A 27,350-nucleotide genomic window follows, 5' to 3' on the forward strand; every position below is an offset into this window, starting at 1 on the left:
GTTCAAAATTTTAAACAAATTGCTCAAAAAAAAAAATAATAAATGATTAACATTAATTAATCGATGAAAACGCTTAAAAAAGTCAGTATCCATTTATGGAAGGAGTTCACTATCGTCCAGTCACTATGGTGCACAGATCAGTACAACTAAATATAATAATTTTGACATCAAACGGTGGTGATATACAAAACAGTTGTTATTGTCCCGACCTAATAGCTCACGTATTTATACTTTCTATATAAGATAGAGTGTGGTTTAATTTCTCTTTAGACATCATTCGGAATTCCTAGGCTAATGTGAAGATATCATTTGGAGTTCGTAGATAGGGAGGGAGAGAGAGAGAGGTGGGGTTTAACGTCAACCCGACTGACCTATGTCATTTCGGGACTAACATATGGTTCAATTCTATTTCAATAATTCTTTAGCAGTGTGACTCAATGAAAGACCTTATGATACAACGCACACGCGCTATTCATTCGCTCCCCCTCCCTCCCCGCCAAAAGATTTTTACGCTTACCCATTGTTTGCCAATACACGTGCCGATGGACAAGTATGAAAGATCAAACAGCTCTTTATTTAGTGTTCTTAGTCATTATTTCTGAATTCTTCATTTGTTGTCGTATTTCGACATTTTTGTACACAAAAATTAACATTTGTATCTTCAAATCAACGTTTATATCTTCAAATCAACATTTGTATCTTCAAATCAACATTTATTTTACACATCAGACATTTGTCATATCAGATTTGTAAAACGTATTTTAATCGTATTTTAATATAATATAATAATACAATTTATTTTTGAAAATCCAAAACAACAAAAAACAAATCTTGAACAACAAATTTCTAAATACAAATCTCCAAATACAAATCTTACAAAACATTTCTCAAAAAACATTTCTTCAATAACATTTCTTTTTCCCAAAACATTTCTCGAAATCCATCGAACCGGAATAATGAGCGGAAATCAACCTGGCATACAATAAGTCACCATGCAATAATGGATAAGTGGGCAAGCATATACACAATAAGAAAAATCGGTCGATGACCGCGACTCTAGTGAAACGACGTGTGCATTATGGTTAATCGGACCGGGCCTTCGAGACAGAAAATAAATGGAAAGTAGACTATTTTCAGTAATTTGATTTTGTCTGATAGCGACATATTTCTTTTCTCAAACAAACGTGTGTTTAATCTTTTCTTATTAAAATCATGTAATCATGAATGTGCGAGGGAATATATTGAAAGAGGGTTAAATAAATAAATACTTTCCGCCCATGCATTACACGATAACCCATATTTTAACTTTTAAATACCCCCCCCCCCCCACCGACCCCACTAACTTAATAGTATTTAGCGGTCATCCAACTGTATGCCCTTTTCAAGCTATGTAAATTTAAATGTGCCAGAATATAATTTATATTTCTGAAAAGGTAAATGAAACTTCTTTTCAGTGGTATTCAGTGAGATATCTAGAATGTCGTAGTATGACCCGTATTTTGACATTTAAGACCCCACCCCAAGTCAATTAATAGAGTTTAATAGTATACACCTTTTCAAATTACTTTCTGGCACATTTATATTTATATACCTTGGAAAGAGATCAAAGCTCCATGGTACTAAACTTTATTAAGTGAGGTTTGCGGCGGGATATTACAAGTAAAAATAAAAAAAAGAAACGATCTTAATAAGAAATTCTCGATATCTGTTCATATACAGCTGGTCAGTATGTTTATTGTTTGCTACAAAATGTAAATTATTTTGTTGCACATTTGTAATTACATACCTTCGAAAAAGAACAAATTTGAAATGGCACTAACATGTATTAAATGAGGAGGGGGTGGGGGTATCTAACGTAAAAATACGGGCCAGAACACAAAATACAAGTATTTGTCTATCGCTCTTTGAATATACGAGTATTAGCTATTTCACTGCCACATTCATGATTACATGATTTAGAAGAGATGAAGCCCCTTTCGTTTGTCCAAAGAAATATGTCGCTATCAAATAATAGCTTAATTACTAAAAATAGACTACTTTCAATTTATTTTATTTAATGCTAGATCAGATTAACAATATATATATAACACGCACACGATTTCATATTTCCCTAAAGTTACGGTTATCGAGCGATATTTCTTATTATATATATATATATGTTTGGTCAATTTTCCTTTGTTGTATGGTGACTTATTGTATGCCAGGTTGATTTCCGCGTATGTCGTCACAATGTTCAGGTTCGATGAATTTCGAGAAATGATTTTGGAGAAATGTTTTTGAAGAAATTTTTTTGCAGAAATGTTTTTGAAGAAATTTTTTTGCAGAAATGTTTTTGAAGAAAATGTTTTTGAAGAAAATGTTTTTGTAGAAATGTTTTCCAAGATTTGTATTTGGAGAATTGTATTTAGAAATTTGTTGTTCGTGATTTGTTTTTCATTGTATGTCTATGAAGTAAATGTTGATTATTTTTTGGATTTACTAACATAAAGTTTGTCTTTATATTAAAATAAATTTAAATGAAACAAAAATACATTTTACAAATCTGATATAACAAATGTCTAATTTGAAAAACAAATATTGATTTTGCAATACAAATTATGTTAATTTTAGTGTGTACCAATGTTGAAATACGACAACAAATGAAGAAATAATATTTAAGGACTATGAATTAAGAACTAAGAATTAAGAACACAGAATAAAGAGCTGTTTGGTCTTCCATAGACAAGAACCTAACCGATTATTTCAACTCGAATCTCGCGTGTCGTGGTATGCGTCACTGGAGTGACAGAATAGCCTGTCTATAGATTCGAATATGTCTAAACACGGACGGAGGTCCAGCCCTGTAGAAATTGAGGCAGCACTGGCTAATCTTGCCATCACCTTTTTCACTTTTGACATGTTTACCGGAAACTCTCCCCTGTACCACATTTTGTGACCTTATTCTGACTCGTGTGTTTTCTCCGGGTCCCCCGGCTTTCTCCCACTGCTAAAGACCCCTACAAGCAAGCGAATTATTGAAATAAAATTGAACCATGTGTTAGTCAGGAAATGATCTAGTTTGTGTCGAGTGGGCGTTAAACCCCATTTCTCTCTCTCTCTCTCTCTCTCTCTCTCTCTCTGTTTGTATTCTAGTGTGTATGAAGATTTGACAATCTAAATCCAGAAGAAAAAATAGTTCAAAGATCAACAATAACAATCTGGTACGTACCATTAATTAAGACGAGGACGGCCAGCGGAATAATAAACATCTTTCTTTATCTGTGTTTAGTTGCTGTTAGTCTGTGATTGATATATCCTACCTCTCGACGTTAAGGATGAGATTGGCGTCAGTAGACGGCGAGCAAAATATTCAACATCTGTGTCTAGTTGCGGTTAGTCTGTGATTGATATTATCATATCCTTCGACGTTAGGGACTAGATTAGCTTTCGGCATTGGTTTACATATCCATAATTATAGATTGACAGCTGTCAGCTGGGAATAGGGCCAATATTTGGTATGCTTTTTAATTTCAGCCTAAATACTACATTATTGATGTCCTGGTTTTCAGCGATAAGCCTTTCCCCTTTTTTAGTATATTGGTGGCTTTTGAAGGACAGAAGAAAACAGCAACAGAAAAAAAAAATATATTTTCACGCTACTTATCGATCTACGTAATTCAGTCTTTGTTGTGACTGGTTTATTCTAAATATTACATACACGTGAACACAATACTCATGCTTGATTTATTAACAGAAAATTTGATATTAATACTTTGAATTATTAATACGACGTAAAACAATTAAAAGGTTTAACGATGCATACCATGGACTTTTTGTATGGGATAGTATTTTTATATTCTTCGTATATTTTATATTCTTCGTATCTTTCTAGCAAAATACTGTATTCCCTGAAAAGAAACCAATGAGGACCGAACGCATATGGGATCACTAACTTGCAACCTTTCTTCTTGTTTTTCTGATCGAATGACTAGCAGTTGTGAGAACTGTGAGAAACTTGCAGAGAGAGAGAGAGAGAGAGAGAGAGAGAAAGAGATGAGGTTTAACGTCCACTCGACATATACAAGGTTATTTCGCGACTAACACACGGTTCATTTTTATTTCAATAATTCGCTTGCGCGTAGGGGTGTTTAGCAGTGGGAGGAAACCGGAGTACCCAGAGAAAACCCACGAGGCTGGACAGGCGACCCTACTCCATGTCACGTACAACCAGTGAATCGAAACCCAGCCAGTTGACTCAATGACAGACCGCATGATACAGCGCGCCATATAACCCCCAGAGAAACTTATACAAACGGCAGAAGTTAGCAGACGATAATCCAAGATATTTATGGTCAATGGACAGCAGGTAACAACAAATTTCACGAGCTGTACACGGGCCGTCCCATCACGCCTATATCTACACTAATATTTTATTACAAAAATAAAATAGTTAAGCTTCAATGCAAAAAGACAATTTTCGAGTGGCTAATGAGATTTTCCAAACAGGTAGTTCCCAAAGAGATTTGTGCCAAGTGTGATAATTTTAGTGTATCCAGATTTGAAGGCATACGCTTAATCAAATTTTATCCAGCTTCTTGATGTTAATGTATAGCTTTTAACACATTTCCAGCTTAAAATAATGTTATTAAAGATAGGTTCCCAGAATAATATTTATCGGGGTTATTTCCAATAAAAGTATGCCAATTTTGGTATATACGGAAAGTAGAAATATCCAATCTTACTAGAAAAAATACTGGATGCCATGAAAAACATTCATGGAGCGCATACATGACAAAACAGTAAGGGTTTCCCTTATCAACAGCCCGACGATTAGGAGTGTCTGCACGCGTGACGTCAAAGGTCGCACGCGGAGATTGAGAGCTTGGTGTACATGTTGATAAACTTTTTGAAGAGTTACAAGAGTTTCTGAGATACAAACCATGGAAAAAAAACTTGGGTAGTGGATAATCCGAGAATTTAATTAGGCTTCGATATTTGTAATAAATAGTTAGCGTATGCAATGAATTCTCCTCCGAGGTCACCCGACTGAGAGAAGTAAGTCATGTGATACAAACATGACCCCTTTTGACCGATTTGTTTTTAGTAGGGGTATTCCTTGGCAATTGTAATATTTTGAGAAGGATTTGAAACAAAATTATGATAAATTAATAAGTTTGAATATGTTTTTAGTCCAAATATATCATCAAATCACCCAGTTTGTACACGGGAATGTATCTTTAAATCGTAAAGTATAAATATTATCGGATAAATATACAATTTAATACAGGAGATAGAAATAACACCATATTGAGAGTCGACACAGTTCGATCACTACCCCCAGTTGTACCACAAGTATTTCGGCAGGTTTTGATGACTCCTCCGTCCAAAACACATCTAACATTATACCCTGAATTGGGGTATTGCTTGCACAACGAATAGTCTACACGATCTGAAAAAAAAATTATAGACAAATAAAATTACACTGGCAAATCAATTGATGATGAAGGGAAGTCTTTACATTAATGTCCTGTACTGTCTAGATCTAGGCCGGAACTTTCAACAATCATTGGGCTGTGATAGTGGACATGATAGTTCCTGATTGCAGTATTGTTAGAACAGAAAATCGTAAGAATATACCTTGAGCTTAGTGTAGCTTGTCACGCATTACATCTGAATCAGGAATACCAACAATAATTGGGTTGCTAGATTTACCGCATGCATTAATAGGCACGGTGTTATATGGACAGGCGTCACATTTGTACCCTGAAACTAATCATAGAAGAACGACATTTCGAAAATCCTGAAAATTCTTATCTTGGGTGCAATCTGCGAGCGACTGTGTACTCGATCTCTCGACCTCTCATCCCGAGAGAAAACCCTAATACAGAGGAGGTTTGAGGTGGGGGCTTCTCAACGTACCGACAACGTACCGATACCGCAAGACTGTAATGGTTACTTGTATTTAAAGGACAATATTGATACCAGTCATTATCACATATGTGATAGAACTGGTTAAACGCGTTCCAACTATTATTTTATCACAGTGATCATTGCTACCATAGATGCGTAATCCATGTTTCAACAATCGAAAGTGACGAACGCAAAAGGAAAACACGAGTTATACCTATATATAACTGACTGAAGTGACGGGTGATAACAGATACATGGGCGAATTTCTGCTCACTAATACTTCCTTCGAAGACCAAAAGTTGTTGTGTGAAACTGTGAAAGGATATTTAACAGGAGGATATGGTGTACAAAATCGTGTTTAGTATGGATGTGCTTTCGCACGTAAAAAAATACATTTCCAATTTCTAACACGATGGTTACAAAACGTTTAAGTTTTCATAAATTCAGCAACAATTCATTTTTCTAGAACCGAAATATAACCAAAAACATGATTGTGCATTGACTGTTTAATAATTATTAAAACTATGAAATCGCGACACGATGCGTAAATTGTGCGTCTTACTTTCAAGAACAATAGCTATAGAATATAAATTTCCAGATTGATACATAATGCGACACAACCAATCATTAAAGAGAGAGAGAGAATGGGGTTTAACGTCCACTCGACACAAACTAGCTCATTTCGGGACTAACACATGGTTTAATTTTATTTACATAATTCACTTGCGCGTAGGGGTCTTTAGCAGTGGAAGGAAACCGGAGGAGCCGGAGAAAACCCACGAGGTTGGACTGGTGACCCTACTCCTTGCCACGTACAACCGGGGATTCGAAACCACGCCAGTCGACTCAATGACAGACTTTATGACTTTAACCATTCAGCCACCCAACCCCCCACCAATCGTTAAAGATAGGTTCCCAGAAAAGTATTTATCGGGTGGTTATTTACAATAAAAGTATGGCAATTTTGGTATATATGGAAAGAAGAGATATCCAATCGTGACAGAAAAATACTGGATTCCCCGAAAAACACTCATGGAGCGTATACAGGACAAAAATGTGAGGCTCCCCCCCCCCTCCTAATCGACAGGCCGACGATTAGGAATATCTGCACGCGTAACGTCCAAGATTCCACACGGAGATTGAGCGCTTGATGTACATGTTGATAAACTTTATGAAGAATTAGACGTACAACACTTTCTGAGATGAAAATCACGGAAAAAGACGCCAGCAATGGATAACCCGAGAATTTAATTAGGATTCGATAGTTGTATAAATTGTCAGCGATTAAATTACTCTAATATGTCACTAAAAGATCCTTATTGTAGAGCTCCCAACTTATCATCTAGCCATTGTCATGCAGGTTGTTTTCAATAACAGAATTTTCCAGTGATATAACAGATCAAAGAATTTTTCGAGACGCATTGTCACGTATCGACTTCTTTTTTTAGACTATCTGACCTCTCAAATAACCCAACCATATAAGAAAGCATGCAGTGCCTTCTTGAAATGGGTTCAGTTGATATACGGTTTATTCTATAATGTATAAGACAGTTTAGAGCGCAATGTGTTATGGGCCTCATATTTTACTTGTAAGTAGATTCTTATACCGAATTCCGGGTGCAACGACAGACATTTGGACCACTACTGTCGAACCGATTTGAAAATGCTTCAGGTTTGTTATTTTTTTCTTTGCGTGTGTCGTGTACTCTTTTTTTTATTGTGTATAATATTTATATTATGAATAATTGTCTATGAATAACTTTTTGAAACAAAAAAGGATTATCATTAGGGTGACCACCTTTGCTTGATCGTATTGCGGGACATTAAAGTTTTAAAAAAACTGAGGCAGTATGCATAATAATGTTGATATATAGTTACAGCACTTTTTGGGACCAAACTATGAAATATTCACACAACCTTGGTTTGTATTATTATGTCATATTGACCACGAATGTTTTAGGATAATAATACATAGCAACAATATAAATTTAAGTCATATAATATTCATATCAGAACACAATTTCTTTTGTAGATGTAAAAGTATCTCTCTTTCATTTCAAACAATATATATAAATTATTAATTTGTGCGACAGAACCGTTTGAAAGGGTGCGTGTAAATATATATCATGACGTTGAATGAAATTTTTAAGTTACAAATGACTGCCGAATTATCATCCATGTACATTAATCGTTTATCGCTAAAATTAAATCATGCCGAAGGAAGTGAAACGTTTTGATATTTTATCGCTTAAGTTCAATGATCACGATGCTAAATTTTGTGAAACTGATTGAGATTTTATAATAACGGAGTATAAAGGTGTTATGCTGGTTAAAGATGCATTATTTACGAGTTGTGGGTTTGGATGGCTGAATGGATATCACGGGCGAGCTGTATTATTGAATAAACTGATTGGTATTCCCAGGTTGTACGTGACAAGGAGTAGGGGCGCCTGTCCAACATCGTGGGTTTTATCTGGGTTCTCTAGTTTCCTCCCACTGCTAAAGACCCCTCCGCACAAACGAATGATTGAAATACAATTAAACAATGTGTTAGTCCCAAAATGATCTAGTTTGTGTCGAATGGACGTTAAACTCAACATATTCCCTTTACATTAGCTATTTGTACGTTATGTAAGATTTAGATAAATAAAGAGCTGATCATTCTTGCTAAAATAGCTCAAAAAAAGATAATGCAAAACATAATATTAAAAATTTAATTCAAATTACTTCATTCTGAGGCAAGTTATCGCTGTTTGTAGTTTTGACAAGATGTGTGCATAGTTGTAACCAGGGCACTGGTAAAATCGAGTCTTAGCCTCGCTTACCCATTTTGAAATTAGATTTTAAAATGGCGAACCGTTCTAATCTAGTTAAAATCTCGAATGTCCGATGCCATCAAGATTTGATCATGGTCTTGTTTTGTTCATAAATGTCTAATTAATTTTTTATATAAGATTTCAGGCCTCAAGAAAGACCTGCAAAAGGCAGATTTAGCTCTTGCATAACTGCACGAACTGTCAGCTCTTTATCGAAATCTTACGTAATGGATCTTTAAATTTCTCTGATTGATTACCATGTCATGATATATTAATAATACAAGATACCTTTACACAATCATCAGTTATGCATCAATGGATATATACTAAACAGTAAAAAAAGGCATTACGATTTCAAAATTAGAGAGACACTTTAATCAAATCATTTTAGAAAACGACTTAATAAATGGATCAAAGCAATTTTTCTGAACAGTATATTGACACATTAGTGATTAATTCATCACAATTCCAAGACATTACGAGAAGGTTTAGAGTCTGTACACAGTCTATACATCAGTATCTGGTGTGTCCGCCGCGAGCGTCAATAACAGCAGCACAGCGTCTGTACATGGAGTGGACCAGACGATTGATGAACGCCATTGGCACCTGGAACCACACTCTCAGAAAAGCCGATCCATCGGCTGTGTTTGGTCTCGGTACGACGTTATTAAGTCTCCTCTGAATTTCATCCCAAAGATGTTCAATCGGGATTAAGTCCGGACTTAGGCTGGCCAGTGCATAACGTTGACACCGTTTTGCTGTAGAAAGCCCTGAATAATTCTGGCGGTGTGTCCACGAGCTTTGTCATGCCGGGAAACGTTGTTTCGATGACGCGCGAAATGTGGTATGATGTGGGGTCTTAGCGCTTGATCGATGGAACGCACTGGCACTGCCCTGATGCCGCCTCACCTCACTGGGACAAGAATTTGGAACACCACAGGCCCACTCTCTGTGGCAAGTTTTATGCAATGCGTCTATTCAGAGTAACATATACCAACCTGACGTTTCTTTTGCTGCTTAGTATATTTGAATTTTAATAATTCACAGACGACACTGTGAAAGCGCATGTAATTGATACTCCATTAAACCAAGTATACATATCAAAATAAAGGAACAAGCAATTCGATACATCCGTTGTCTTCCAAAAGTTTTTTTATATCTAAAATGCTCTATTAAACATAATTAAAAACCAACCAGGTAATGAATTTTAAATTTTAACTGCGAAGTAGATCCAGTTTGTGATATTTTTATATAAAAAAAGAAAACCTGATTTGTTTATTTTCAGACGTTAATAACAATCAACGTTATGTCTGAGGTAATTTAAAGTGAGTAAGACGCTGACTCGATATCCTTGAGGTTGCATGTTCGATCCCTGCATTGGCCGAGAAACTCACAGGGATTTTCGGACGCAGTTTCCCCTTGTCACTGGTGCAGGACGGGGGCCCGACAAGGACAACTGTCTAGTCGTTCGGCTGGGACGAAAAATCAAGGCCCCATGAATAATATGACGTGCACGTAAAATATTACTTGGCAGTTGGAATTCAATATAAGAGTAGGCTATGGTGCCGCTGCCCGGGCAAAATTCCACTCATTGCACACTGTATGACGTACGCCACGAATAGGTGCATAACAGTAGGCCGTTAAACCCCATTTGATTTCCGTCCTTAATATCCCATTTTTTTAACACCAACCGGGCTATTGAAAACGGACATGGCCATGCAGTATACCGTGAGAGTCGGGTTGGACGAACATCCTGATCTTATTTCAAATTCCAACATCCAAGGGTTATTTTACGTACACGTTCTGTCCTGCTCACTGACAAGGAGGGAAACACCACGCTGGAAATCCCAGGAAACTTTCTCTGAAAACGTCGGAATGGAAGTGAGTAATGAGCCAGCCAGATTTTCAATGTATTAAATAATACCACTCCTGTTAGTGGTGACCTGATAATTTTAATTTTTACAGGGAAAAGAACGAACTAGATATTTCCGCCACATCCGAGAACCAATTGACCTTGACGTCTTGAGAACATTTGCAGGTCAACATATTGCTGACCATTGTGCTGGTGTACCATCTCATTGGATTGTTGTCATCAGTTAAGAAGGTAAGATTGGTTCTGAATCTCCACCATTTTAAGCTGTTGGTGTGGGTCTCTGCCACTTTAAGCTGTTAATGTGGGTCTCTGCCATTTTAATCGTTTGTATGTTGACAATGTTATTTCGTTATAATTGATTTAAAACACGAAAGAATAACCACAGGTTCAAGCACCCAACATGGCGCATTTGATAATTAGTGGTGGTGCATTATCTAATATTGTTGTATATTTAAAACTTTCATCATGTTAAAATCCTAATACTGTCTATATAGACATATTTGGCAATAAGTAGACAGGGTATTAGAAGTTGTGGTCCATCTGAGTTCATGTATGAACAAATTAACGCATTGTATGTAACAGGTTGTATATCCCGGATTTAGAAAATCAATTCACTATTGTGGAGACGACCCCTTTACCTATCGGAAACACCTACTGCACTAGAAACCCGTTAAATATTTACATTTCTAATAGTTAATCTAAATAATATATCAATTATATGTTGTGAGTGAAATCCGTCTCTGTTTGAATTAATTAATTTTATAATTTTTAAAGTCTTTTATTGTAAAGTTCTCTTTTGTTTCTGATATTGCAAATATTATGTTTGTACTATGGTGATATTTTTACATTAAACTGGTGTCCTTGTAGAATTATTTGCATAGTCGTGCTTCCTACTGGACGACAAACCGAACCCAGTGTACACGGTGGATTGCACGTAAAAGACCCCTTGAAAGTTTAAATTCAATAGAACAATGACTTTATTACTATAAACAACAATAATCATGTGCACCACTATTTTTATACAGAGTTAATCTTCCCTGGACGAACTTCTGGCGTTAATGAAAACAACTCTTATAATTCGCTTGTACGTAGGGGTCTTAAGCAGTGGGAGGAAGCCGGAGGACCCGGAGAAAACCCACGAGGTTGGACAGGCGACCCTACTCCTTGTCACCTACAACCGGCATAAAGCACAGAAGTCTGATCTAATGTATAGTATATGAATACACCATACCCAACTAGCCAGTATATAATAAAAAGGAACAGGCAGCCTCGATTTTACCTGCTCTCGTTTGGGGTCGGTTTGTCAACAATTCTTAATATCGTCCAATCTAACCTCTGCGGATTCACTCAGATATGTTTTTCTGTGGCCGTTTTGATTTGCATGAATACTCCCCCACAAAACGATATCATAGCCACTTGTTTCCAATATTTACATTATTTTCGTTCGTTAACAATTGTCACCACCACCTTGCCCTGACGTCACACACAATTGTATAGACCATCAAAACAAGGGCCAAAGTTATTTGTCTCTCCCTTTCCCTTTCCTCCTTTGCATAGCCATCTTTGTTGACTTTTAGGTGGTGCATCGAGGCAAAGGGTTTGAATATTTTCTGCCAAGCTTTGGAAAATATTCAGGATTTTGAGGCGGAAAGATGCGAGAGTCAAGTGACTGCTTAGGTTTTGTGTGACGTCAGTGCGTGGTGCTGATGACACTTTAATTGTTTATTTTCTTTTAAATGCTGATTCATTGAAGTATGTTAATTATTTCATTATACTAGATTTGGGGGAATTTTCTGATTAAGCTCCAGCTTATCTCTGTTTAAATGTAAAATGGCCCCTCCACTCAATATGTATAGCAGTACAAGTTGTGAGTTACGTCCCTTATCTTAAATGGCGTTGTAACCAACTTTAATTTAACTCAATACATTTCCATGTCATTTGCCGTTCCGTAATATTACATGTACATGTCAATTTTCAATCTTGTACCAATCCGTATTTTAGATAGTCAATAAAGAAATCTCCGTGAAAGGCATCGAGGCAAGATCGGTGTCTCAGGGTCATCTTTAACTGACAATTTGAACGCATTTAATAATATATATATTAAACGAAGAGTATTTTATTCCTAACCTTAGTACTGCAACATCAAGAATAAAATTTGCTCAACGTAGTTACAGGTCCCGTGTACACATTGGCGGATAGGCGTACGAGCCAGGGGTGCAAGCCCCCCCCCCCCCAACTTTCGGGCAAGCTGACTTTTCGGGCAGACGGGTAAAGCAAAAACAAATTTTTTATTTCATCCACTTGGCAAAATAAAGTGCCCGAAATCTAATAAAACACTAATTTTATGGGCTGGAATAACAGTAAAACCCTTTTGCGGCCGTCAAATATTCCAAAATTTTCTTGGAGGATCCATACAAGGTCAGCTCTGCTTCTTTGCCTCTCGAAGAAAACCGGCACCGCTGTCTGTAAACCTGAATTTTTTTCTGGCATTTCTAGTTTTGCTTCCCTAACTGTCACCGAGCCCTAATATAACACTAATTTTACTTTTCTTTTAATTGAATACCACGAATTTGTACTGCGTTGACTATGGATTAAAACATTTAGTCTGGACCCACTCTACTTTGTGCGACATGTTACGGGCATCAATTATTATTTGTGAATGCAGCTGCAATAGTTTGATTGGATGGTTGGAATTCAGAATGGGATTTCGGTTACAAAACCATTGTATACTTTTGGAGTTGCTTTCACGGGCTAGAATAGCAGAAAACGCATTTGCGGTGGTTAAATTTTCAAAATTTTCTCCGGGAGGGTGAGGCCCCCATACCCCGCGACCATTGATTGGTTGTTTGGATTTCGGGTCAGCCAGGTAGGCTATATTTGACCAAATTGAAGTTTCTGTAATCACAGACTGGAATAGCAGGAAAACGCGTTTGCGGCAGTTAAATTTTCAAAATTTTCTCCCAACGGTCTCATCTCCGTGGACTGTAAACGATTTATTGGAATTCGAGTCAGCCACCTTGATTAAGCTATATTAGACCACTTTGAAGTTGCTTTGTTTACGGGCTGAAATAGCACTAAAACGTGTTTGCAGCCGTCAAATATTCCAACATTTTTTTTTTTGGGGGGGGGGGGGTGGTCCATACAAAGTAAGCTACGCTTCTTCGCCTCTCGAGGAACACCGGCGCCGCTATCTGTAAACCCGAAATTTTTTCGGGCATTTCGGGTTCTGCCCCCCCCCCCCAAACTGTCATTGAGCCCGTACGTCTATGCATTGGCGGCGTACACATACATGATTCCTTGGCAGTTGGAATTCGGTATAAGAGTAGGCTTTAGCACCGCTGTCCGGGCAGAATTGCCCTCACAGTACACTGTATGACGTATGCCCGTCTTTATTAGGCCAGTCGGAACAGAACAGTAGGACATTAAACCCCATTGCATTTCATTCGTTCAAAGTTGTTTTAGTTGTGTTATTAGCTCCAGAAAACAACCCAGAGTCATTCTACCACAAGCCCCGTAATAATTAAAAAAATACATGGTTTAATAAGAATTGTGTTTATCCCAGAAATGAATTTATAAAGAATACAAATATTTTATTGAAGCAGAAACTGACCACAGCCGAGCTAATATAAATATACCCCTATTTAAAAAAAAACATGCTACCATATTGTACAGATACAGGTCTGGGCTAAAATAATATAAAAAGGCTACAGCCCTATAGGATTCTGGAGAAACATGCAACTTTATAAAAAATGGTATAGATGCACCACAGCATTCCTCCCAGCTGAATTTGTCTGATTTCAATGAACATAAATTTAAAAATGTTTTTCAATCTCATGGCACTTCATTTATAAATGAAAAAAAAAACCCTATATTTATATACTATATCATAATGGCGTCCCCTACCTTGATAATGAAATTACAGTTTCAGAAATACAGATAGCAATGTCTATACTAAAGGCAGGCAAACGCGCTGAAAAAGGTGATATTATTCCAGAAATAGTTAAAACACTTTGTTTATAGTTTGTGTGTACCACTGTACCGGATCATAATTAACGTTTATAGTTTGTGTGTACCACTGTACCGGATCATAATTAACGTTTATAGTTTGTGTGTACCACTGTACCGGATCATAATTAACTCTCGATGCCATCTTATGTATTCGATTTTCACTGGGTTTGAATTCGATCTGCTACTCAACGCTCATTGATGAATAAATGCAAAAATGGATAATCGAGACTATGTTTGTTTTTTTTTTTATCGTACCGAGTTTAGCAATACTAATCAAGGGTAGGCCTAACATTCAGCCGCTAATATCTCGGTTCAGAGTGGAGCAATTTGACTGAAATTGTCAGCATGTTCCCTTTACATTATCTAGTTTTTAACTATTATCGTTATCTAATCATCCATAATGCCCTTATAAACAATCGACATTAAAACAAAACGGAATTAAATCATTTAATATAGAAATATCTGTAAAATCGGAGGGAACATATGCCATCAGAAATCGATAGAAATATATCAACTCTTTATTTTGATGTAAGTATTATATATTGATAAATTTAAAGTTTTCTAAACAATATTTTTATTCAGGATATCTAATTGGGAATGGGGGAACAGATTTAGCCTATGTACAACCCCTCTCCGTTAACATTATTGGTTAACTTTAATATTTTTTAGCTGGAAATTGTAGATCAGTCGGTTACATTTTCATTTCACAAATAAAAGGAAACAGATTAATATCACAATTTATATCATCATATGTGAAATCAGATTTCCCCAACCTTACTGATAGACAGTTCTCTATATAACCAGGGCCAGTTAGTGTTATTTTCAATTTACCAAAAGTATTTACTGGTGTGCCATCATTCCATTGAAAAATGCCCTCTTCAGCGTCATCATTGGCACCAATTGCTACATTTGTAAGATCTTTTCCTGAAAAATAAAACAACAATTGCGTAAGTGGTATTATGTAACATTTAGGTAAAGAGTTAGCTATAGTTCGAAAACAGATAATGTAAAATTAAAAAATTGAAACTTTCATTCAAATTACTTTACTGCGAGCGAAGTTATTAGCCTTTGAAGGTTTGACAAGATGTGTGCAATAATTTCAACGACTGTACTGGTTGTTCGAAGCTAAGTCTCGCTCCTCCATTTTTAACTTAAATTAAAATATGTCTGAATCGTCCTAATCTATTTAATATCGGAGAAAACTGATGCCATCGAGAGTTGATTATGGCCTGGATCAGTTAATTAATGTCTAATTAATAATTAAGAAAATATTTCAGGCTGAAAGAAAGACCTGCTATAGGCAGATTTAGCTCTTGCATAATGTATGTTTAAATTAATGATTTAAACCAGTTTTACATTTTAGTGTCAATATGATTAACCCTATAGCTACTCAACAATTGTTTTCTCACAACTCCAGCATCTTTCCCACAGCCCAGTACGACATGAATTCCAAATAGTCAGTCAATAAACTTAACGTTCAATGGAATTAATTAACATCTTTTTTGATTGGTTTCAAACCGAATGTGTTAGCATGTTGCTTGGGAGCCGGGTTCGAATACTTAAAATTTTCAAATACTGTTGACTTCTCCCAATGCTACTACAGTATTTAAATTTGGGGTAATGAGTATTTGGATTTGTTCAACGGAACAATATTAAACGACCAAAGGTATGCAGTTTCATATCACATTTGGTATAAATGCAATCTAATTAAAATATAGATCTATATTTCGTGTCGTTTGTTTATACTTTAAATTCGATGGCCTACACTACATGAAGATCTGACCGGTTATAGCGATAGGTCGCGTCAGAGGTCATACGAGCGGCCTTTGACTCGATGAAGTCAGTCATGTGTTTAACCAATCAACGTTGATGTTACTAGTGGATTACTAACAGTCCCGTGCTGACAACGCCGAAAGCTCGCCGTAACAGATCGTTTCATTGGCTAATTCCTCAAGCCATTCAAAACGTGTCAATGATAACAACTCTTCCGGATCCTAGTGTAGTGAAGACAAGTAAAACGAAATGGGATCTGTGTTTTATTTAGAATGGTATAAATGTTGATTTTAAGGTATCATCTATAATATCACGATTCTGCAAAGTGAAATGAAATGTGGTTTAACGTCGTGCCTGTTCTGCACCGACTGGGCTAATGAAGACGAGTATACGCCATACAGTGTGCTATGAATGACCTTTTACCCGGACAGCGGAACTACGGTCTACTCATATTTGGAATTAGAACTATAAAGGCGCCTTTTTCGTGTGCGCCAAAGGTTACATGAGACCGCTGTTTTCGTCACATCCGAGCGACTGGACACGCCCCCGTCCTGCACCACGCGGCTAGATCCCGAGGAATTTTCTCGGCCAATACATAGATCGCCTTGTTAGCGAGACAGCACCTGTTTCCATTGAGCCACAGTGGCTCTCATTATATAAGTAACTACAAATAACAAGGGTTTATAAGGTATTCAATTAGCCTGATCTACCATTTGTGATAAGCAAATTTGAATCATAAAATATTACCGTGCCATTAGGATTGTATTTTAATCAGATTGTGCCGTTGATGTGTTTTTAAGATTAGAATATCTGCATGCGTTATTTTTTATAAGAAACAAAGCTAATTGTAGAACTGCTTTTAATAATTTAAACAATTTAGCAGTCAAACGTTAAAGCGACAGTATCATAACCTGTAATGTATGGATTTGACTCGTTAATGAGAACGGTTGAATATCTACGTTCAATTGATCTTGTATTTAATGATGTAATTAATGATAATCAATCAGGCCAGAATTATTTCACTAATTCTGTGCACGGAAGGGTAAAACTATTGGGTTTTTTTTGCTTCGCGTTTGCTGGGTAACGAGGTAGACGGTGATTGCGTTTCTGGATTGTTTGTTTGGATAATATATACGTTTAAATCTGTGTGAACATGTGCTTGTGATTCTTGTTTTAATTAGTAAATTACACTGTGTACAATTAGTTCCGGTTGAAAACAGACTCGAAGCTAGTTAACCGACAAATTAGTTCCTAAATCAACGATTTTACTGGAATAGAGAGAGAGAGAGAGAGAGACAGACAGACAGACAGACAGACAGACAGACAGATTGGGTTTCACGTCCACCTGACACAAACTAGGTCATTTCGGGACTAACAAATGATTCAATTTTATTTCAATAATGTGCTTGCGGGTAGGGTATTTAGCAGTGGGAGGAAACCTGCAGACCCGGAGAAAACCCACGAGGTTAGACAGACGACCCTACTCCTTGTCACTTACAACCGGGGAATCGAAACCACGTCATTTGACTCAATGGCAGACCTTATGATAAAGCGCGCGCGTGCTAACCATTCGGCCATCCAACCCCACTTTATTTAAATATACATAAATTCTTAAAACTCGCAGGAGATTATATCCATTTAAATATAGGTCATCTAGAGATTTTATTATGGTCTTTTCATGTACATAAATATATAATTATAATTTATAGCATTTGAAGCCCCCCAATAAACAAATCTAGCTCTTCAATAGTAAGTGCAGGGGGACTGCACCACACAAAATTTACACAAAAACAAATACACGGACAAGACACCATACTCAGGAAAACACAAACAGACAAACAATTTAAAAAAGTGGATGGATCCACTGCGCTGTACAGTCCCGGGTCTGTAGTGACACAGACTTCACTCAAATTTGAAAACAATCAGGAAAACAACCCAAAGAAACCATTGTGTAATGCCAGCATGAGTCATGATCTGCTATATCCTACACGAAATACGAATGTAAGCATATGTAGTAAAATGCAACTATACATGTAACCACATCGGTGAAATGTATAAAAAAAAGTAGTCTTAACCTAAATGCTCGAAAAACAATCAAGAAACGTATATTTCGGTAATTTTGAGAAGGGTATTATTATTTTTTCATTTAATAAAATTGGGCTAGGCAAATGATTTAGCATAATATACTAACCCTCTTCTAACAATAGGCTTTCAACACGTTCAAATGAATTGGTGGTGTTTAATATGGCTAGATTACCGCCCCGTGATTCGCAGTAAGTTTTAGCATTGTTCACTTTTCGTATTTTTTTCTTCAGACAAAAACACCTTCCATCTATTTCATCTTCTATACACGAATCTCTCCGTGAACAAACTGAAAGCAAAATATGGCTTAGCTTTATGGAATATGTAAACAATATGATTTGTTATTCAATGCTTTAACGAAAAAATAATTCCGACTTTTTGTCATGCAACGAAACTGGAATAATATTGCCAGAAGGTCAATGTGAGTAGACAAGTCGTACGTTAAACTTCATTTCATTAATTCGAACAAACAAGTGACATAGTATTTTCCGTCCGCATATAGTTTACTACGATCAAATTCACCCTTTTTATTGTAAATACACATATGTACATTTCTCGCCTATAAGGGTGATTTCTCAGAATATATGTTGATAGACAAGATACCTGCGTACAATATATACAGGGTATGCCAAACGGATAAGTAACCTTTCAGGCATAACGATAAATAACATTAATTTAAGTATAACAAGAAAAAGCATGTAATTAAAAGCCTTAAGGTAAGAAATGAAATGGGGTTTAACGTCCTACTGTTAGCATCGACTGGAATACTGAAGATGGAAAAGGTATGAAACTACATAATACGGTGTTGTATATCAATAAGGTATTAACGACAAACAAAAGAAGATCTGATAGAGGGGCAATCAACACTGGACAGAAGCTCTGATTAGAACCTGAGTGCTAGGCTACTAAAACAAAAGGACCCCAAAAGGAGGAAGAATAAAAAATTAGTGTGCATCAAATATCTCACGGCAATTGTGGGCGTTTCTTACCTCCCCAGTATTCCCAGCCAACGCCCGTTGTTGGTTTCTGTATTGGTATGAAACTCGGGGATAGCTCACAGCACTCTTTATTTATCGAGTGGTAGGCGAATGATCGGCACGAGGTTGGTGTATTAAAACAAATTAATGCACACTGGGTCCGGGTTATGACTGTATGCCGCTTGACAATATATCCATCTTCTGGGATTATGTTTCCTCTATATAACTTGTAGAGACCAAATACGGGTACATTAACTGTAACAGATACAAAACATACATGGTAAGAAGATTCAGAATAAACATATACAAAATATCTATATCACATTCGGGGAATAGAAAGTGGAATATACGCAAAACAAAACCGACAAGCTAACCTGCGAACAAGACAAACTACATTAGAGACGTTGTAAAAACAAACAAAAACAAACCCTCCCCCCCCCCCAAAAAAAAAAAACCAAAAAAAAACCAACAAACAAACAAACAAAAAAGAAGTAGTATATAATGCCATATGTTCGGGTTACGCCCGGAAATTATATAATTAGGTAAACGTTGTAGTTCGGTGGCTGATGGGAGGGAATCGCTACCCCAGATGTGAATTTATGAGACCAAGTTTTTCTAGACCAGTTTTTTGCGTAGATTCCGAATCTGGGGGCGTTTGCGAGATATGAGTTGTCCAATGTCTACAATTGGTGGAAAATGTGATTATGTTGACATAAATGATGATCATGTTATATATAAATAAAACATAAATTCCTAGGACTGTCCATCTCTAAATAAGTGTTTATGGTGTCCCTAAATCCCCCTTTCGTTTGTCTTACGAAATTTATTTTATTTATTGCTAGATCAGATTAAAAATATATATATATATATAACACGCACACGATCTCTGATTTTACTACAGTTACGGTTATCGAGCTATATTTCTTATTATATATATGTTTGCTCGATTTCCCTTTGTTGTATGGTGACTTATTCTATTCCAGGTTGATTTCCGCGTATGTAGTCACAATGTTCCGGTTCGATGAATTTCGAGGAATGATTTTCGTGAAATGTTTTTGAAGAAATGTTTTTGGAGAAATGTTTTGCAAGATTTGTATTTGGAGATTTGTTTAGAAATTTGTTTTTCGTGATTTGTTTTTCGTTGTATGTTTATGATGTAAATGTTGATTATTTATTTTGATTTACTGACATAAAGTTTGTCTTTATATTAATATAAAATTAAATGAAACAAAAATACATTTTACAAATCTGATATGACAAATGTCTCATTTGTAAAACATATATTGATTTTACAATACAAATGTTAATTTTAGTACACCAATGTCGAAATACGATAACAAGTGAAGAAATAAGATTTAAGGACTATGAATTAAGAACTAAGAATTAAGAACACTGAATAAAAAGCTGTTTGGTCTTCCAATGTTTCAACTCGAATATCGTGTTGTTCGATCCCTGCATTGCTTGGCCGAGAAAGTTCATCCAGATTTTCCGCGTGGTTCCCCATTGTCAGTGATGCGGGACGGAGGGCCTGACAAGGACAGCTGTCTAGTCGTTCGGATGGGACACAAACCGAGGTCCCGTGTACACATTGGCGTGCACGTAAAAAGATCCCTTGGCAGTTGGAATTCGATATAAGATTAGGCCGTAGCACACTGTATGGCGTATGCCCATCTTCATTAGCCAAGGTCGGAGCAGAACAGTAGGAGGTTGAATCCCATTTCATTTAATTTCATTTCGAATCTCGCGTGTCGTGGTATGCGTCACTGGAGTGATAGAATAGTCTGTCCATATATTCGAATATGTCTAATCACGGACGGAGGTCCAGCCCTGTAGAAATTGAGGCAGCACTGGCTAATCTTGCCATCACCTTTTTCACTTTTGACATTTTTACCGGAAACTCTCCCATGTACCACATTTTGTGACCTTATACTGACTCTTGAATTTGGAAATCGCAGAGGCAAATGCCTATAGTATGCCAAGATGAAAATAATTACACCCTATTGTAATACTTGATATATCATTAACGTGAAGTGACGGAGTTCGCGTAAGCTTATTTTTTGTAAAGTTCGGTGTTACGTATCATTCCATATCGGTATGTTCTATGTTTGTAGGGGGGAGGGGGGGAGGACGGGAGTTTTCGAATGGTAAGCGCGATTTGTCATAAGGTCTGTTATTGACTCAACTGGCGGGGTTTCGATTCCCCGTTTGTGCGTGACAAGGAGTAGGGTCGCCTGTCCAACCTCATGGGTTTTATCCGGGTCCTCCGGTTCCTCCCACTGCTAAAGACACATACGCGGAAGCGAATAACTGAAATATAATTAAACGATGTGTTAGTCCCGAAATGACCTAGTTTGTGTCGAGTCTGCGTTAAACCCCATCTCTCTCTCTCTCTCTCTCTCTCTCTCTCTCCCTCTGTATTCTAGTGTATCATGATTTTACAATTGATCAACAATAACAATCTGGTACTTACCATTAATTAAGACGAGGACGGCCAGCAAAATAATAAACATCTTTCTTTATCTGTGTTTAGTTGGTGTTAGTCTGTGATTGATATATCGTACCTCTCGACGTTAAGGATGAGATTGGCTTCAGTAGACGGCGAGAAAAATATTCAACATCTTTATTTAGGTGTGGTTAGGGACGAGATTGGCTTCCGACATCAGTTTACATGTTCACAATTACAGATTGACAGCTGTCATTCCGGGATAGGGCCTATACGTGGGTCCTCGTTGTCAGCGATAAGCCCTCCCCTATTTTCCGTATATTGATGGCTTTTGAAGGACCGAAAAAAAAAAATATATTTTCACGCTAATTAACGATCTCCACAATTTGGTTTTATTGTGACAGGTTTATTATAAATATTACATACAAGTAATTAAAGCGTGTACACATTACTTATGCTTGATTTATTAACAGAAAATGTGATATTAATACATCGATGTAAAATAATTAACAAGTTTAACGATGCATTACCGTGGAAGTGTTTATGTGATATTACTTTATAGTGTTGGTATATTGTTTTAATATAAACGTTATTGTATTTACATAAAAGATATTTGTAAAAATTAGGGTCATCAAGTCTTACTAGCAAAATATTGTATTCCCTGAAAAAAATGAGGACAGAGCGCATATGGCATCACAAACTTGCAGTCTTTCTTCGTGTTTTTCTGATCGAAAAGCAGTTGTGAGATCTGTTAGAAACTTGTACAGACGGCAGACTTTGTGATGAAACGCGGAAAAAGAAGTTTGCAGTCGATATTTATGGTCAATGGACAGCGAGTAAACAACAAATTACACAAACTGAACACGGACCGTCCCATCACGCCTATCTACGCTTATATTTTATGTCAACAATTAATATGTTAAGGATCCATGCAAAATTTAATGTCGACCACCTTGAAAATTGCCACCATCTTGGATTTTCGAGTGGCTAATGCACTTTTGCAAACGGGTAGTTCCCAAAGAGATATGTGCCAATTTTGATCATTTTAGTGTATCCAGATTTAAAGGCGTAAGCTTAATCAAATTTTATCCAGCAGCTCGGTGTTAAATTGTAAAGTATAAATATTATCTGTTAAATATACAATAGAATACAAGAAATAAAAATAACATCATATTGAGAGTTGACACAGTTCGATCACTACCCCCAGTTGTACCACAAGTATTTCGGCATGTTTTGGTGACTCCTCCGCCCACAACGCATCTAACACTATACCCTGTATTGGGGTATTGCTTACACAACGAATAGTCTACACGATCTGAAAAATAAATAATAGGCAAATGAGACTACACTGGCAAACCAATTTGTGACGAAGGGGAGTCTTTTAAGACACTTTAAGATATTACAAGTTGGATATATTATTTTTAGATATCGACCTGAATGACGTACTAAATCAATAGCATGTACTGTCTTGATCTGGACCAGGACTTTCAACAATCATTATAATAATAATAATAATAATAATACAAACTTTATTTAATGAGGCAACGTATTTAGTTTGCAAAAAAACTAATCTTCCATAGGTCCCTCCTAAACTACAAAGACATATCAGGATAAATATCAGGATAAATTTAAAATCATTAGAAATGCAATAACATTTTAAAGTGGGAAGTTTGATAAGTCACTCCCAAACTACAAAACATATACATTATACAAGTAGAATATAGGAAGAACACTATAATTACACACAAAATAAAATAGAATGCAGTTGCAAGTTAAAAATAATAAGTATGTCATCAGTTGAATATTATGGTTCCTTCAGTGTGCAAAATAAATGAGTTTTCAGTTTAATCTTAAAATTTTCAACATTTTTACACATCTTTATTTCAAAAGGCAGATTGTTCTATAAAAGACATGCAGAATAATGAAAAGTACGTTTTATGGATTCCGTTTTGCATTTTTGAAGAAAAAGAGATTTACTAGTCTGTGAACGGAGCAAGATATCCGTTTTGGAAACAATATATTTTTCAATAAAATGCTGTGATAGTCGATATGATAGTTCCCGCTTTCAGTATTGTTATACCAGAATATTGTAAACATATACCTTGCGCTTTGTGTAGCTTGTCACACATTACATCTGAATCAGGAATACCAACAATAATTGGGTTGCTAGATTTACCGCATGCATTAATAGGCACGGTGTTATATGCACAGGCGTCACATTTGTACCCTGAAAATAATCACAGAAGAACTTTATTTTTTGAAAATCCCAAAAAATTTTCTGATCTTCGGCGGAATATGCGTGAGACTGTGTACTCGATCCGGACCTCTCATCCCGGGAGAAAAACCTAATCGAGACGGGCAGCCGATGACGCTAACAGGTGTTTAAGACTACCGTGTTTCTAAAATACAATACAGTTTGAGCGGAGGCTCCATTGATCTAGGGAAATCCAGCACTGGGTTCAACATTCACTCAGTATAATCAGCTAATGTCAGGTTTTAGGCATTTCATTTATTTTTAGGACTGAAAGGGATAGGAAACACAGAGAGCTCATGAAAGCTGTACCATAACTAATTCCTGTCCAAGCATGTCTTCAATTTTTGCTATTGATTTGCATAATAGTAGCAATGACACACACTAGAAGGGATGCGATATGATAACTTAATAATTTTGCGTGTTTTAAATAAATATTTGTAAATGAAAATTGGAACACAGCTTTATCAATGAACCATGAATTCACGGAATTATAAATTGTTCTTAGCATAGTTCCTTTCAGTACACAAGCTTTACTATATCAGTACTATTCATTTACTTGGCATAGTTCATTTTAGTACATTAGCGTTACTATATCAGCACTATTCATTTACTTGGCATAGTTCCATTCAAACTTTGCTATATCAATACTATTCATTTACTTTACTATTTACAATGTGAAAACTATTAATTACCATCTACTTCTCCATTGGTTCCACATGTGTCATCACATTGTTTTGATGTACCGTTTATATCACATATAACGGTATAACCCCCAACTGTTCTATATTCAATACATAAAGAGAAACCTGAAAAATAGACCTTAAAATATAGAAATAACAGAAGGAGACGTACTTGAGCAAAACATGGGATTAGTTGGCCATTATTTAGATCAAGATATTTATGTTCCCTATTATTATTGTGTGTGCAAAATGTTGGAAACGGAAAGGGGTTTCTTGTACAGTACCAACCGAGCTAATAAATATGGACATCTGCCATGCAGTGTGCTATGCCTGCTGTTTTTGGGCACAGATTTTGAAATTTCCGGGATAAATAATCTGCCCAGCGGGGCTTTGGTAATGGATTAGTGAGATAAATAACCCAACAACTTTTTTGTGGGGACGAGTTAAATGCTAAGGAATTCGTTTATAAATTTTGTGAGGGAGGGCACAAGCAGCCTTGATCCACCTCAGTGTCCACGTGTTTCTTGAAGATAACCCCATTTATATGCACACACCAATATGTATGATCGTCTACTTCATTTCAGTTTCAGTAAATGTTGTGTATTTACCCCTTGTTTTGTTGAAGTCACTGCAGAAGATATCTGGTTTATATGTGGATATTGTATAGTTATAATCATCACAAAATGTTGAGTTATTGGCACAGATAGAACAGTCTAATGACAAAACTGAAATAATACGAATAATGGAATATAAACGAAATATAACGATATGATTTCGTAATAGCCCCATTTACATCTCGTGACCTTGAGAAAAATATGCGTTTGACCTTGCCAAATAGATCTAACCATGTTCAACTTGCCAATCGTACATTATCTATATTAGGTGAATACACTGGACTAGTGTGACGTATTTCATTGAAAAGTAGGTTGTATTTTACGTCCGCTTCCACCGAGGTGATATCGCAAGAAAAATAGGTGCGAGTGTCTGTATTTTAAGTTATTTGATGGCCTTGAGCTTAAGACATTGCGCAATATATTGAAACAACACTCGAGCTCACATCCGCGTACAGTATTAGCATAGTACTTAAAGTAGCTAAGTCTCTAACGCAATATCACCCAAAGTCTTCGACATTGAAGAGAGAGAGAGAAATGGGGTTTAACGTCCACTCGACACAAACTAGGTCATTTCGGGACTAACATATGGTTTAATTTTATTTCAATAATTCGCTGGCGCATAGGGGTCTTTAGCAGTGGGAGGAAACCGGAGGACCCGGAGAAAACCCACGAGGTTGGACAAGCGACCCTACTCCTTGTCACGTACAACCGGGGATTCGAAACCACGCCAGTCGACTCAATGACAGACTTTATGATACAGCGCGCGCACGCTAACCATTCAGCCCCCCCCCCTTCGACATTGAAAACACGGATTATTTGTCAATTTAATTCAATATTGATGTTGTGATCTTACCATGAAAAGATGGGCTAATATTTAAGACAAAATAAACCTTTTACCATCGGTACACGAATCGTGTACCATAAGGGACTCGAAGAAGGAGGCTAGACATATTCCACAAGTCATATCAAACGGTGATCTCATATTCTTATCTGGAGAGCATGCACAAAAAAACCGGGGATCGTTAAACCAGTTTAACTTTGTCGCCTGAACACAAATGTGGGGCAAATAAACCAGTTTATAAACCCCACCTCACGACCTGTCTTCGAGAAGGCTTTTTATTTTAAACTGGTTCACCATGGCCGTTTGAACGGGTTGGCTTAAAAAAAACGACTCCAGCTCGATTTGAGCATGCGCACTCCGCATTAAGTTACATTCCTGGGAAAATATCGGGGTCAGGCAGTGCCAGTGTTATAGAACGCGTGCGAGAACCGAATAAAGAATACGAAGCTACCCATGTGTAGTTAACTCTAACTTCCGACAGAAGAGGTGAGAATAATAAAACTGGTTTGGCTTATAGTACGTGTGAACGCAATACGATATTGTCTTAAAAACCCCGGCAATTTTGAACTGGTTTAAAAATAAGTGTCTGGACGTTATATTAGTTTGCTGGACTATTCGTAAGAAAATCCATTAGGGACAATTTCCACTTTCAACACTGCATGTTTATTATACACAATTGAATTTTGATAAATATAAGCTACGTACCTTTTTTGTGGTAAAGAGTCCGCCATCAATGATTAGAATAAATAATTGAAATTTGATTGATAAAGAAAATCTACTTACCTGCGTTATTACACCGACAGATAAACAAATAGAAAATAAACCAGAAACATGAATTAAAGTTATCCATAACCCTACAGGGCAATTATAACACAATGCCTTGCTTTGGGTTATCCTGTAGCCTCCTACAAGTTCAGTTCAGTAGCTACATTGTATTGCACAGCGGCCAACTTGTCGCCGAGACATATCGTTATCGGTATATCTTATCACATATTGAAAAATAGTGTCTAAACAATGAACCAAGTGATAGCAATATCATATCTTAGAACTCCCGATCCAATTGTGGGCGGCGGGCCCGACAATGATAGTATCTAATCGCT

The 27,350-nt window shown here is 36.6% G+C and overlaps 1 long non-coding RNA gene across 1 annotated transcript; it reads right to left on the minus strand.

The window, feature by feature from the left end:
* Positions 1–14,143: 14,143 nt before the first annotated feature.
* Positions 14,144–26,129, minus strand: LOC130010806 (uncharacterized). The gene is made up of 6 exons (XR_008786083.1): positions 25,404–26,129; positions 23,963–24,921; positions 21,889–22,189; positions 19,431–19,673; positions 18,551–18,730; positions 14,144–15,510 (listed from the first exon to the last, which is right to left on the minus strand). It is a non-coding gene; the product is annotated as an uncharacterized LOC130010806 (long non-coding RNA).
* Between the last annotated feature and the right edge of the window lie 1,221 nt (positions 26,130–27,350).

This window comes from Patella vulgata, chromosome 2 (genome assembly GCF_932274485.2).
Source record: "Patella vulgata chromosome 2, xgPatVulg1.2, whole genome shotgun sequence".
Classification (NCBI taxonomy): Eukaryota; Metazoa; Mollusca; class Gastropoda; family Patellidae; genus Patella; species Patella vulgata.